The sequence below is a fragment of the Hemitrygon akajei genome, chromosome 20 (assembly GCF_048418815.1).
Source record: "Hemitrygon akajei chromosome 20, sHemAka1.3, whole genome shotgun sequence".
NCBI classification, from domain to species: domain Eukaryota; kingdom Metazoa; phylum Chordata; class Chondrichthyes; order Myliobatiformes; family Dasyatidae; genus Hemitrygon; species Hemitrygon akajei.
The window spans coordinates 23,453,060-23,465,294 of NC_133143.1; the positions used below are offsets into that span (position 1 = coordinate 23,453,060).

The following is a 12,235-nucleotide window of genomic DNA, read 5'->3' on the forward strand; positions in this document are numbered from 1 at the left end:
CACCTACCATCCCGCAAGCCTCTGCATTTAATATATCATTTTCCACAACTTTTGCCATCTCCAGTGGGATCCCGCCACGAGGCACATCCCCTCCACTTTTCTGACTGTGATTCGCTTGTTGCTTGTCCCTCCCCACCAATTCCCCTCCAAATACTTATCCTTACAAGTGTCACACCTGCCCCTACACCTCCTCCCTCTCCACTACAGAGGGGCCTAAACTGTCCTTCCAGATGAGGCAGCATTTCACAAGTGAATTCAGTGGTGCTATTTATTGTATCTGGTGCTCCCAGTGCAGCCTCTGATCAGTGATGCAGATTGGGAAATCATTTTATTCAGCACCTTTGTTCTGTCCACTATAACAGCCAGGATCAGCTGATGGCCAGCCATATTCATTTCATTTCCCATACCCAAACTGATACTTTTGCCCACTACAACACCTAGCCTCAACTTGGCCTCCTGTACTGCCAAATTGAAGTTAGAAGTAGTAATGGACAATATTCTTTCTTGCCAGTATCTAACCTGAATCATTAATGTTGATTTCCATTACTTCTGGTGACCACACTCGTTTGTACCCGACCTTTGCTTTCCTTTATCTCTCTCACCCATTCACCTATTTTCATTCCCCTTCTCACTCTCACGTCTTACCCATCACCCACACCTTCCTCCCTCTAGTTCCCCACCTCTTTTCATCTATTCCATGGTCCATTGTCCTATCAGATTTCATTTTCCTTAGTCCTTTGCCTTTTCCAACCATCACATCCCACTCCATAATTTATTTTTAATACTAGTCTGAACCAGTCTTGTAGTCTCTTGCCATGAAATTTTGCAGGAGAACATGGAACTGTGCAGCCTTCCACACCATTTCCACTCATCCACACTTCACCTACCCATGTTCCCTCTTCAGCTCAAGTCACCTATCACCGACCAGCTTGAGCTCCTCCCTCTCCCCTTAAGCCGTTATCCGGCTCCATTCCTTTCCAGTCCTGATGAACTGTTTCATTTCCCTCCGTAGATGCTGAGTTCCTCCCGTATGTTGTGTGTGTTGCTCTGGATTTCCAGCATCTTGTGTCCTGGTTGTTTTCTCTACAGTGGCAGGGACTGAAGGGAGTTTACAAAATATGAGAGCCATAGGCAGACATACCGTAACTGGTATCCTTTCCCAGGGTCAAAGTGTCTAATACTAGAGGGCATGTATTTAAGGTGAGAAGGGTAAATTCAAAGGATATGTGGGAGGCAAGCTTTTTACACAGAGAGTGGCGAATGCCCAGAATGTGCTGCTGGCGGTGCTGGTGGGGGCAGATGTGATAGAGGTTTTTAAGAGGATCTTAAATAGACACAAGAATATGCAGATAATGGAGGGATGTACACCACGTGCAGACAGAAGGGATTAATGAAATCAGGCAGCATTACTTTAATTAGTTTGTAACGGCATTGTGAACTGAAGGGCATGTTCATGTGCTGCACAATTCCACATTCTACCACAAAATTTCACGGCATAAGAGTATAAGTGTTATGGTCGGGTCCGAAGTCCACATCCCGGTTCTTGATCCGGTCCGCGGACTCCGGACTCCGGGTCCTTCGACCGCCCCTCGTTTTACCTTGATCTTAAACAGTCACGCCTGAGGATCATCTTAACTTGGTTGGGCTCAAGGAGGCGCACCTGATGCCTATCGGTTGGCTGTGAATATAAGGGGCTCTGGGAGTGAGTATAGTTGTGGGGTCGTCCTGGCTTGGAGTCCCACTGTTAATGTTGAGTTCTGTGAGTGAGGTATGGACTGGGCTGCTCTGTAGCCACCCGAGTCTTCTGGCCGCAGAGAGTCTTGAAGTCACCCTGGACCGAGCTCCCTTCCTATCCCTTGCCTCTGTCGGGTTGTGCCCTGCGACCTGCCCAGGCCCCTGTGTCCTGCCTGGGAAGTCCGGGCCCTGCCCAAGAGTTCTGTGGCCCACCCAGGGGGCTATCCTCCCAGCATTCCTAGTCCCAAAATCCCATCCTCAAGACCCCAGCCTCTAGCCAAGCCTCGAGAACATCTCTGAACCCCAGGATTCTCTCTGAACCCCAGGATCCTCTCTGAACGCCACGGTCTCCACACCTTGTCCTATCCTTTAGCTTGTCCCGTCCTGCCCCCAGTACTTCAGTGCCTGCTTCCTGTATTTGGATCCAGTCTCACGTCCCCTATGACAATAAGATTGGTTCAAAATATTTCAAAGGTTTCAAAGGTGCATTTAATGTCAAAGAAATGCATAAAATATATATCCTGAAATGCTTTTTCTTTGCAACCATCCATGAAAACAGAGGAGTGCCCCAAAGAATGAATGACAGTTAAATGTTAGAGCCCCAAAGTCCACTCCCAGCTCACCCCACCCACACATAAGCGGCAGCAAACAATGATCTCTCCTCCCCCCACCGGCAAAAAAAGCATCAGCACCTACCACCGAGCACTCAAGCGTGCAGCAAAGACACAGACTTGCAGTACCCCAAAGACTCTCGTTCACCCGGTATTCGACACACCACAGGCTCTCTCTCTCCCTAAGGAAAAAGAGGTGTCTCTGTTTCACAGTGAGAGGGGAGACGCAACAAACAACTCACTGGTTTATGATGTTACAAGTCCGTTGCGTCGCTTTTTCCCAGCTCTGTGCCCGAAGATCTCTAGTCTCTGGGCTCACAGTAAGAGATCTTCTGACTCCCACAGCACACTGATCTGCTGGGACACCAACCTTCAATCCGCCCGTCTCCAGAGCTACGAAATCTCGGACCTCCGAAGGCGAGTGAAGCTCTTTGGCCACGCCCTTGGCATGTCGAATAACGGCCAGTCGTGAGACCCCAAGAGCGGGTCCCATTCCCACAAAGAACAGAAGTCAGTGTGTAACTCCAGGTCAGAGTCTTCAGAAAGAACCTGAAAGGGAAAAATAGAGATATTAAAGATAGAAATAGAGTTGTTTCTGAAGATGCAAGCAAAGGAGTCACCGTTAGGCACCATTGACTCTTCTAAGCTGAATGTGGCATCAATTATAAATTATAATATGCAGGAACCATAACAAAAGTGACCAGGAATCAATTGAAGTCACACCAATATTTGAATAATTATTATTTTGGAAAAAAGCTTTTTTAGAAATACTGATCTATCAGTGCATTACGATACATATGAAGCTCAGCTGTTCTTAATTATACAGTGTGTTAAAGTCACTTGTGGCCTCGGGGGCCAGGGAATAGTCATTTTTCTGGTCTGATGTTTAATGAGGTTGTAGGATTGATGGTTTTACGGGTCACTCAACCATACACATGTATACAGCTAAACATAACAACATTCCTCTGCACCAAGGTGCACAACACAGTACAATAACTCACACGCTTAACACTCAAAGTAATATTACCACAAATTAATTAACAAGTAAGTAGGTGCGTATACAGCATAAATTAAAAAGTAAACAGTATTACGCTACTAGCACATCATACATGATGAGACCTGGGTAGTGACAGGGAGTTCAGTAGTCTCACGGCCTGGGGGAAGAAGCCATTTCCCATCCTAACAGTTCTTGTCCTCGTGCTATGGTCCTCCTGCCTGGTGATAGGAGATTATTGGTCAGATGGGAGAGATCACTGACAATGCTAAAGGCCCTGTGTATGCAGTGCTCCTGATAAATATCTCCAGTGCGTGGGAGAGAGACCCCGATGATCCTCTCAGCAGTCCTCACAATCTTTTGGACAGACTTAGGCCATAAGACATAGGCGCAGAATTGGGCTTTTCAGCCTGCCATTTCATCATGGCTAATCTGTTTCCCTCACTGATTTGCAGTCCGAAGCTTTGCAATTCCTATACCAGCTGGCCAGGACACTCTCGATAATGCTCCTGAAAACATTAGGTAAAAGGGATTGGGGGGAAGGGTGGAATCTTACTCTCCTCAATATCCTCAGGAAGTGGAGACACTGCTGTACTTTCTTGACCAAAGAGGTGGTGTTGAGGGATCATGTGAGATCATCCGCTATGTGCACTCCCAGAAACTTGGTGCTCCAAACCCTCTCCACAGAGGAGCCGTGTATGTGCAATGAGGAGTGGTCATCGTGCACCTTCGTAAAATCCACAGTTCTCTCTTTGGTCTTGTCGCATTGAGACCCATTGTTGTACTCACACATTCTACCAGCCTCTCTCCCTCTTCTCTGTATATCATCTTTTCGTCATTGTTGTTGAGGCCAACCACTGATTTGTCATCAACGAACTTGATGACTTGGTTTGAACTGGATGTAGCAATGCAGTCATGTGGGCTAACCCTGAAGCCCTGGGGAGTGCCAGTGCTCAGCATGATGTTTCTGCCAACACCGATTGACTGTGGCCTTTCTGTCAAGAAGTCCAGAATCCAGTTTTAGAGAGAGGTGTTCCAACAAAAGGACAGTTTAGCCACCAGATTCTGAGAGATGATCATATTAAATGTTGAGCTGAAGTCAATAAATAGCGTGCTGGCATATGAAGCACCATTTTCCAGATGGGACACGACAGAGTGGAGTGCAGAGATTAGGGCATCATCGGGTGACTGATTTGAGCAATATGCAAATTGGAAAAGGTCCAATGTAGCAGGGAGATGGGATTTAATGCAATCCATAACTAGTTGCTCAAAGCACTTCGTCTGTTGTAGCAAGTGCAGTCTCCTTTGCAGTTATATGTTGGGGTAGTAGCTTCGGCACTGGTGATGCAAAAAGACTAATTAAACTCATCAAAAAGGCTGGATCCACCCTTGGCTACAACCCGGATACTTTTGAGTTAGTAGTGGAGAGGAGGTCACTAAACAAACTGTTATGCATTATGGAAATCTGGCATATCCTCTCTATGAACTACTGAATAAGCAGTGGAGCATCCTTTCGAACAGACTCATTCAGCTCAGCTGTCACAAGGATCGTTACAGGAAATCTTTCCTATAAATAGGCATATACAACAGTTCATATCTGTGTGACAGGAAAACACACATCATAGTGCAATAGTCTGCATTTTATTATTTTGTACATTAATATGGTGTAGGATTGCAAATTATTACACATTGGTAAATTATTACTGTATATATTATTCTGTGCTTTATCATTAGTTATGTCTGCCGACTGCTGATTGTGTTTTTAAGTGTTGCTGCTGTAACGAAGGATCAATAAAGGATTTATTATTATTATTACAGTGCCACTAGACAGTAGTCATTGAGGCAGGTTACCGTCACCCACTTGAGCACTGGGATGATGTTGGGCATCTTGAAGCCTGAGGAGGCCTGGTTCAGAGAGATGTTTTTATGTCTGTTAGAACCTCTGTTAACTGGGTTGTACAGTCCCTCAGCATTTGACCAGGTGTATTATCAGGTCCCATCGCGTTACGTGGGCCAAAGCTGTGGTCTTCCACACATCAGCTGCAGCCAGACCGGAGGGGGGGTGGTGGAGGTGATTAAATGGGGGCCTTCCTCACCGGCACATCATTCCATGCATGAAACTGAGCATAAATGACATTCAGCCCACCAGGAAGAGAAGCAACACTTGCTGACAGACCAAGCTGACCTGTCTTTCTTATGGTCTGAATATGGTCCACATACTCTTCATGTGTCTGTTGTCACAGAAATGCTGGTATATTCTCTGTTAATAGTCCTGCTTTGCCTTCCTGAGTGTGTGGGAAGTACAGCTCTTGCTGACCTGAGAGTTGTGTTATCCCCCGATTTGAAGGCAGCATCCCAATCTCTCAGCCATTGCTTCTGGGGATGTGAGCTCACGTAGCTGTATTTAATAATGGTGACATCCTTACTGCACTTCTCTATGTAGCCAGTCACAGATTTGTATATTCACTGATGTTAATGTCATGGTCGTAGGGAGTCACCTCCCTGAACATGTTTTCAAAACATGTTGCTGAGGTTGCTCCTTCTGTACGTCTTCATCTCCCTTTCAACTGGTTTAAATCATATAACCATATAACATTTACAGCACAGAAACAGGCCGTCTCAGCCCTTCTAGTCCATGCCGAACGCTTACTCTCACCTAGTCCCACTGACCCATGCTCAGCCCATAACCCTCCATTCCTTTCTTGTCCATATACCTATCCAATTTTACTTTAAATGACAATACCGAACCTGCCTCTACCACTTCTACTGGAAGCTCATTCCACACAGCTACCACTCTCTGAATAAAGAAATTCCCCCTTGTGCTACCCTTAAACTTTTACCCCCTAACTTTCAACTCATGTCCTCTTGTTTGAACCCTACTCTCAATGGAAAAAGCCTATCCACATCAACTCTATCTATCCCCCTCATAATTTTAAATACCTCACTCAACCTTCTACGTTCCAAAGATTAAAGACCTAACTTGTTCAATCTTTCCCTGTAACTTAGGTGCTGAAACCCAGGTAACATTCTAGTAAATCTTCTCTGTACTCTCTCTATTTTGTTGACATCTTTCCTATAATTCGGTGACCAGAACTGTACACAATATTCCAAATTCGGCCTTACCAATGCCTTGTACAATTTTAACATTACATCCCAACTCCTATACTCAATGCTCTGATTTATAAAGGCCAACATACCAAAAGCTTTCTTCACCACCCTATCCACATGAGATTCCACCTTCAGGGAACTATGCACCATTATTCCTAGATCACTCTGTTCTACTGCATTCTTCAATGCCCTACCATTTACCATGTATGTTCTATTTGGATTATTCCGACCAAAATGTAGCACTTCACACTTATCAGCATTAAACTCCATCTGCCATCGTTCAGCACACTCTTCTAACAGGCCTAAATCTCTCTGCAAGCTTTGAAAACCTACTTCATTATCCACAACACCACCTACCTTAGTATCATCTGCATACTTACTAATCCAATTTATCACCCCATCATCCAGATCATTAATGTATATGACAAACAACATTGGACCCAGTACAGATCCCTGAGGCACACCACTAGTCACCGGCCTCCAACCTGACAAACAGTTATCCACCACTACTCTCTGGCATCTCCCATCCAGCCACTGTTGAATCCATTTTACTACTTCAATATTAATACCTAACGATTGAACCTTCCTAACTAACCTTCCTTGCGGAACCTTGTCAAAGGCCTTACTGAAGTCCATATAGACAACATCCACTGCTTTACCCTCGTCAACTTTCCTCGTAACCTCTTCAAAAAATTCAATAAGATTTGTCAAACCTGACACCATGACCTTCAAACATGAAATCAGTGGTAGGTTCTGCAAGAATTAACATAATAGTCAGAGAAACCAAGGTGAGAACAGGGATGTTGGTATAAACCAGGTCTAACATATCTTCAACAAAGTCAACATGACAGAATTTAGGCAGGACTGTTTTTAGGTTAGCATGGTTGAAGTCTCCAGCAAACATAAAGAAACCATCGGGGTGTGAGGTTTACAAGTCATTGATGGTGCGATAGAGCTCACACAGCCCTGCCCCAGCATTGGCACAAGGGGGGATGTATTCAGCTATAATCACAATGCTGTAAACAGAAAGACCTGCACTTCACCATTAAGAACTCTACCAAAGAGCCATCAATACCAAAGCATTCACACACCAGTTCTTATTAACATAAATACATACACCTCCACTAAGGATCTTGCCAGAGGCCACGGGAATTCTGTCAGCCTGAAAAGAGGTGAAACCCTCCAGCTGAATGGCTGCATTAGGGATGGTATCCCGGAGCCACGTTTTTGTTAGAATGAGCATGCAGCCATCCTTCGTCTCACACTGATTCAGCCTCAGATGCATCTTATTTTCTAGTTTATTTTCTAGTGATTGATTGCTTGAAAGAAGACTGGTCGGGAGAGTCGGCCTGAAGGGTTTTGTCTTTAATTCACAGGAGTACTAGCTTTCCTTCCTGACTTTTGTTTCCTTGTGTACCGCCTCCAAGGGTCTCTCCTCTGGATGGCTGTAGCAGGCACCACGGTATGCAATAAGGCCATGCAGAAGAGCTCGTCTGCTGTCCGACAACTTGCTAGTGAGGTAGTTTTGCAGTACTTGGTTTTCTTAGTATCCAGCAGTGTCTTGTAATCATATGAAAGACATAAAAGATGAGCAATTACACCATTAGTTGGAGCCAAGTTGTTGCTGCGACTGGATGAGCCGCCATCTTGATGACAGGGTCTATATTGGGTCAGGCAATATTGTAATAAGTTCCTACTTCAAACTAATACAGACAATATTGTAATTACTTGTAAACTGGTAAAGTAGGTCTAAAATATGACCAATAGATTAGGAATCCATGAAACAGTGAATAATTAGCACTTCTGAGGCAAACTATTCTGAAGAAGTAATTTCTTGCCACGATGACAGTTTCAGAGCATGGATGATAATACATGGAGGAAACTACTGACCAACAATGACCCGAATGAAGAGAGTAAAATTTGTTATCCTATTCAGAAGTGGGTCACCTGCAGTTTAGATATATCTGGAAGCCTCCTCGATCCTTCTAGACTTTGTCTTCCACCACCTTGACTTGACTTGACTTGTCTTGACTTACTATCTCATGGGGACTTATTGCCTAGAAGTTGGACTGCACCAGTTTTGATTCTTTTACCAGATGACGATCCAACACCAATTTTAAATGCGCAAAACTGGCAAAATCCAATGAAAATTAATCTTAGAATAGTTCACACCCAGGAAGAAGCAGGACACCTGGGGCTTCCAATGGGACCTCACACTCAGTTCAGCACAGGTGATGACATGTGGCACCAATTAGTAAAGAATGTCATTCCTTAAAGGTACAGTCACATGGCAAAACCATGCAGCACTGATACATGTGTGACCCCCCAGCTTCGGCGAGCTGCATTAATCTAGGGGAGGACAGTCGCCGCCCCCGCCAAACCTGTGAAATCTTGTTTAGGTGGACGCTGTACAAATCAGTACCGAGAAATAAAAAACAGTACACCATATGCAATTAAACGATTTAGCTTTATAATTCTTAATTTGACTAGAGGGTTGGTAATGAAAATAAAAAGAAACGGGCCCAATTTAAAGGAACAGTCTAATGTGCACGTTGGAGCTCATGATTTTCCCGTCCGTTCATTCCCCATTGGTTCCACCCTCCCCGGGCAGCGTCGACACCTCACCCCATTGCACGTCTACACAGTCTACACAGTTGCGGTCTACAACCCCTCCAATCTAGCATCTACTCTCTCCATCTTCCGCCAAACAAAAACCCGCGAATCCCTTGCTCCCGGGCTCACAAGAAAGAAAACCCCTCCTATCATGGGACACCGCACATTCCAAAGCCCCATTATCTCTAGTCATAACCCAAACACACTGCTGCTACAGAGAAACCATTACATTAGCAGTGAGACCTTTCCCAGGGCATTACACATGCTGTGAAAGAAAACAGAACAGAAAGGGACAGAGGAGCTTCTAACCTTCTCGAAAGGAGCATTCAAGTCTTGGTCAATAAGACACGTGCTAGGAGTGGCCTCATATGTTGAGAGTGGGAAAGGGGAAGAGGGTTGTAACAAAGTTAGTTCTGGGAGACAGACCATGGCTATCACAGAAAAGCCCGGCTAGGAGTCATAATAAGAACTCCATTCAGTGGAGCAATTCAGAAAAATATCTTGTCGACACCGGATGTGTCAGGGTGATCTACATTCTATGTGGAGGTCTGAGTTCTTTAAACTAGGTGCTATTCATCAGAAAGTACAGAGATGTTGTATCCTGACGTTTTAGTATATGGCTCAGGGATTTATTCGCCAATGTGTTACAATACTGACAGATGGCCCTGCATAGTTGGATGTGACATGCCTTTGTTTTAGGCTCTCCCACCTGATTATTGGCTCCTTAAATTGGTGGTAACAATTGAACTGTTGAAAAGGCTACTTGCTGACTGTGATTTTTCAAGCCCCTGAAAAGCCAGCGCTGTACTCTGCGGCACGTTCAGTTCCTTTCAGCTCAGTGGAGCTCAGTATCAGGAGGTGAGGGCAAATGGCTTTTACAGTGGTGCAGGAATTAACATTGCTGCCTCACAGCTATAAGGAGCAACGGTTAATGCTCTACGGGCAGCATTTGCACATCCTCACTCTGATCACGTCACTTTCTGCTGGATGTTCCAGTTTCCTCTCACATCCCAATGTTGGACACACTGGTGGGTTAATGGACTGCTGTAATTGCCCTATCAGATATTGTATGTAGGTGAGTGGTGAAAATCAAAAAGGGAAAAATGATGGGCTCATGAGAGGGATTAATTCAGAGGGCTACAGAGAAATAAGAGGAGAGGGGATATAATTGCCTCACTGGGGATCTTCTGGGTCATTATAAGTAGGCCTGTGTCTACACAGGCCTCTTACTGACAACACGTGCTCCAGTAATGAGTTGTATTTGTTGACAGTCATTTATTAATGTGGTATATTTATGTGAGTATGATGGCTGGGACATTGATGTCAGGTATTTGCACCCTGATGAAACTCATTGCATTGACTGGAATTGTAATGAAGGAGGAAACATTTTCAGTACCGTGAGTATCAGGAGGGTCCCATTATGGCTGTTCCACCTTCATATACATGTTTTTCTGGTTTTCCACCCCTCTCGTTCTCCCAGCACAGTTCTCTTCCAAACTTCCACACTAGAGCTCACTGCTTCACACTTTCAAATTCAGGGCCTCACATTTCTCTATCTAAACCAAACTTTCATTCAGGATCATCCGGGGGACTATGAGTAAACACAAGTTTCTTTCCTTCACTGTCATCGCACCTCCTCAAGTTCATCTTGCTTTCTATTTCTATCCTCTGTTTTCCTGCAAACTATCAGAATCATGTATAAACATCATATGTCGTGAGATTTACCATCTTTGTGGCATAATGATGGATACCGCCTTTTTGAGGCCTCACTCCTTGAAGATGTCCAGGGTACTACAGAGGTTATTGCCCATAATAGAGCTGACTAAGTTTACAGATCTCTGCAGCTTATTTCAACCCACCATTTCAATTTATTTTTGGGGTCTGGTTGTCACTCAGTAAAACCAAAATGTATTGGCAAGAACAGGAAGGCAGATTACTATCTAAATGGAGTCAAGTTAGGAAAAGGGGAAGTACAACGAGATCTAGGTGTTCTTGTACATCAGTCAATGAAAGCAAACATGCAGGTATAGCAGGCAGTGAAGAAAGCTAATGGCATGCTGGCTTTTATAACAAGAGGAATTGAGTATAGGAGTAAAGAGGTCCTTCCACAGCTGTACAGGGCCCTGGTGAGACCACACCTGGAGTATTGTGTACAGTTTTGGTCTCCAAATTTGAGGAAGGACATTCTTGCTATTGAGGGAGTGCGGCGTAGGTTCACAAGGTTAATTCCCGGAATGGCGGGACTGTCATATGTTGAAAGATTGGAGCGACTGGGCTTGTATACACTGGAATTTAGAAGAATGAGACAGGATCTGATTGAAACATACAAGATTATTAAGGGATTGGACACACTGGAGGCAGGAAGCACGTTCCCGCTGATGGGTGAGTCCAGAACTAGAGGCCACAGTTTAAGAATAAGGGGTAGGCCATTTAGAACAGAGATGCGGAAAAACTTTTTCACCCAGAGAGTGGTGAATATGTGGAATGCTCTGCCCCAGAAGGCAGTGGAGGCCAAGTCTCTGGATGCATTCAAGAGAGAGTTAGATAGAGCTCTTATAGATAGCAGGGTCAAGGGATATGGGGAGAGAGTAGGAACGGGGTACTGATTGTGTATGATCAGCCATGATCACAGTGAATGGCGGTGCTGGCTAGAAGGGCCGAAATGCCTACTCTTGCACCTACTGTCTATTGTCTATTGACTATTTGCCTTGAGGAGCCGATGATTGTGAGCCAGCTTTTGAACCCCCATGTTAATATGGCTGAAGGTTCTCTCATGGTGCTGTTACACAAGGAGCTCCTAGATTTCAGTAGTGTGCCTTTGTTCTTCTTGGCAATAGAAACAATGGGTTCATGAGCCGCTATAGAAGTAGTCTCCATGCATAACTACACTGAATTTATTTATTTATTGAGATAAAGAACAGAATAGGCCCTTCTGGCCCTTTGAGCCATGTCACCCAGCAATCCCCTGATTAAATCCGAGCTTAATCACAGGAGAAGCTATAATGACCAATTAACCTACCAACGAGCATGTCTTTGGAGTGTGGGAGGAAATCGGAGAACCCAGAGGAAGCCCACGCGGTCACAGGGAAAACATACAAGCTCCTTACAGGCAGTGGCAGGAATTGAACCTGAGTTGTCTGTACTGTAAACCGTTGTGCTGACCATTATGCTACCC

The 12,235-nt window shown here is 44.7% G+C and overlaps 1 long non-coding RNA gene across 1 annotated transcript in view; it reads right to left on the reverse strand.

Annotated features, from left to right (window-relative positions):
* Nucleotides 1–2,240: 2,240 nt before the first annotated feature.
* The window catches only part of LOC140713958 (uncharacterized), a 32,851-nt gene continuing 22,856 nt past the window's right edge, over nt 2,241–12,235 (reverse strand). The window contains exon 4 of the long non-coding RNA XR_012095782.1: nt 2,241–2,894. This is a non-coding gene — a long non-coding RNA (uncharacterized lncRNA). The remainder of the gene's footprint in view (nt 2,895–12,235) is intronic.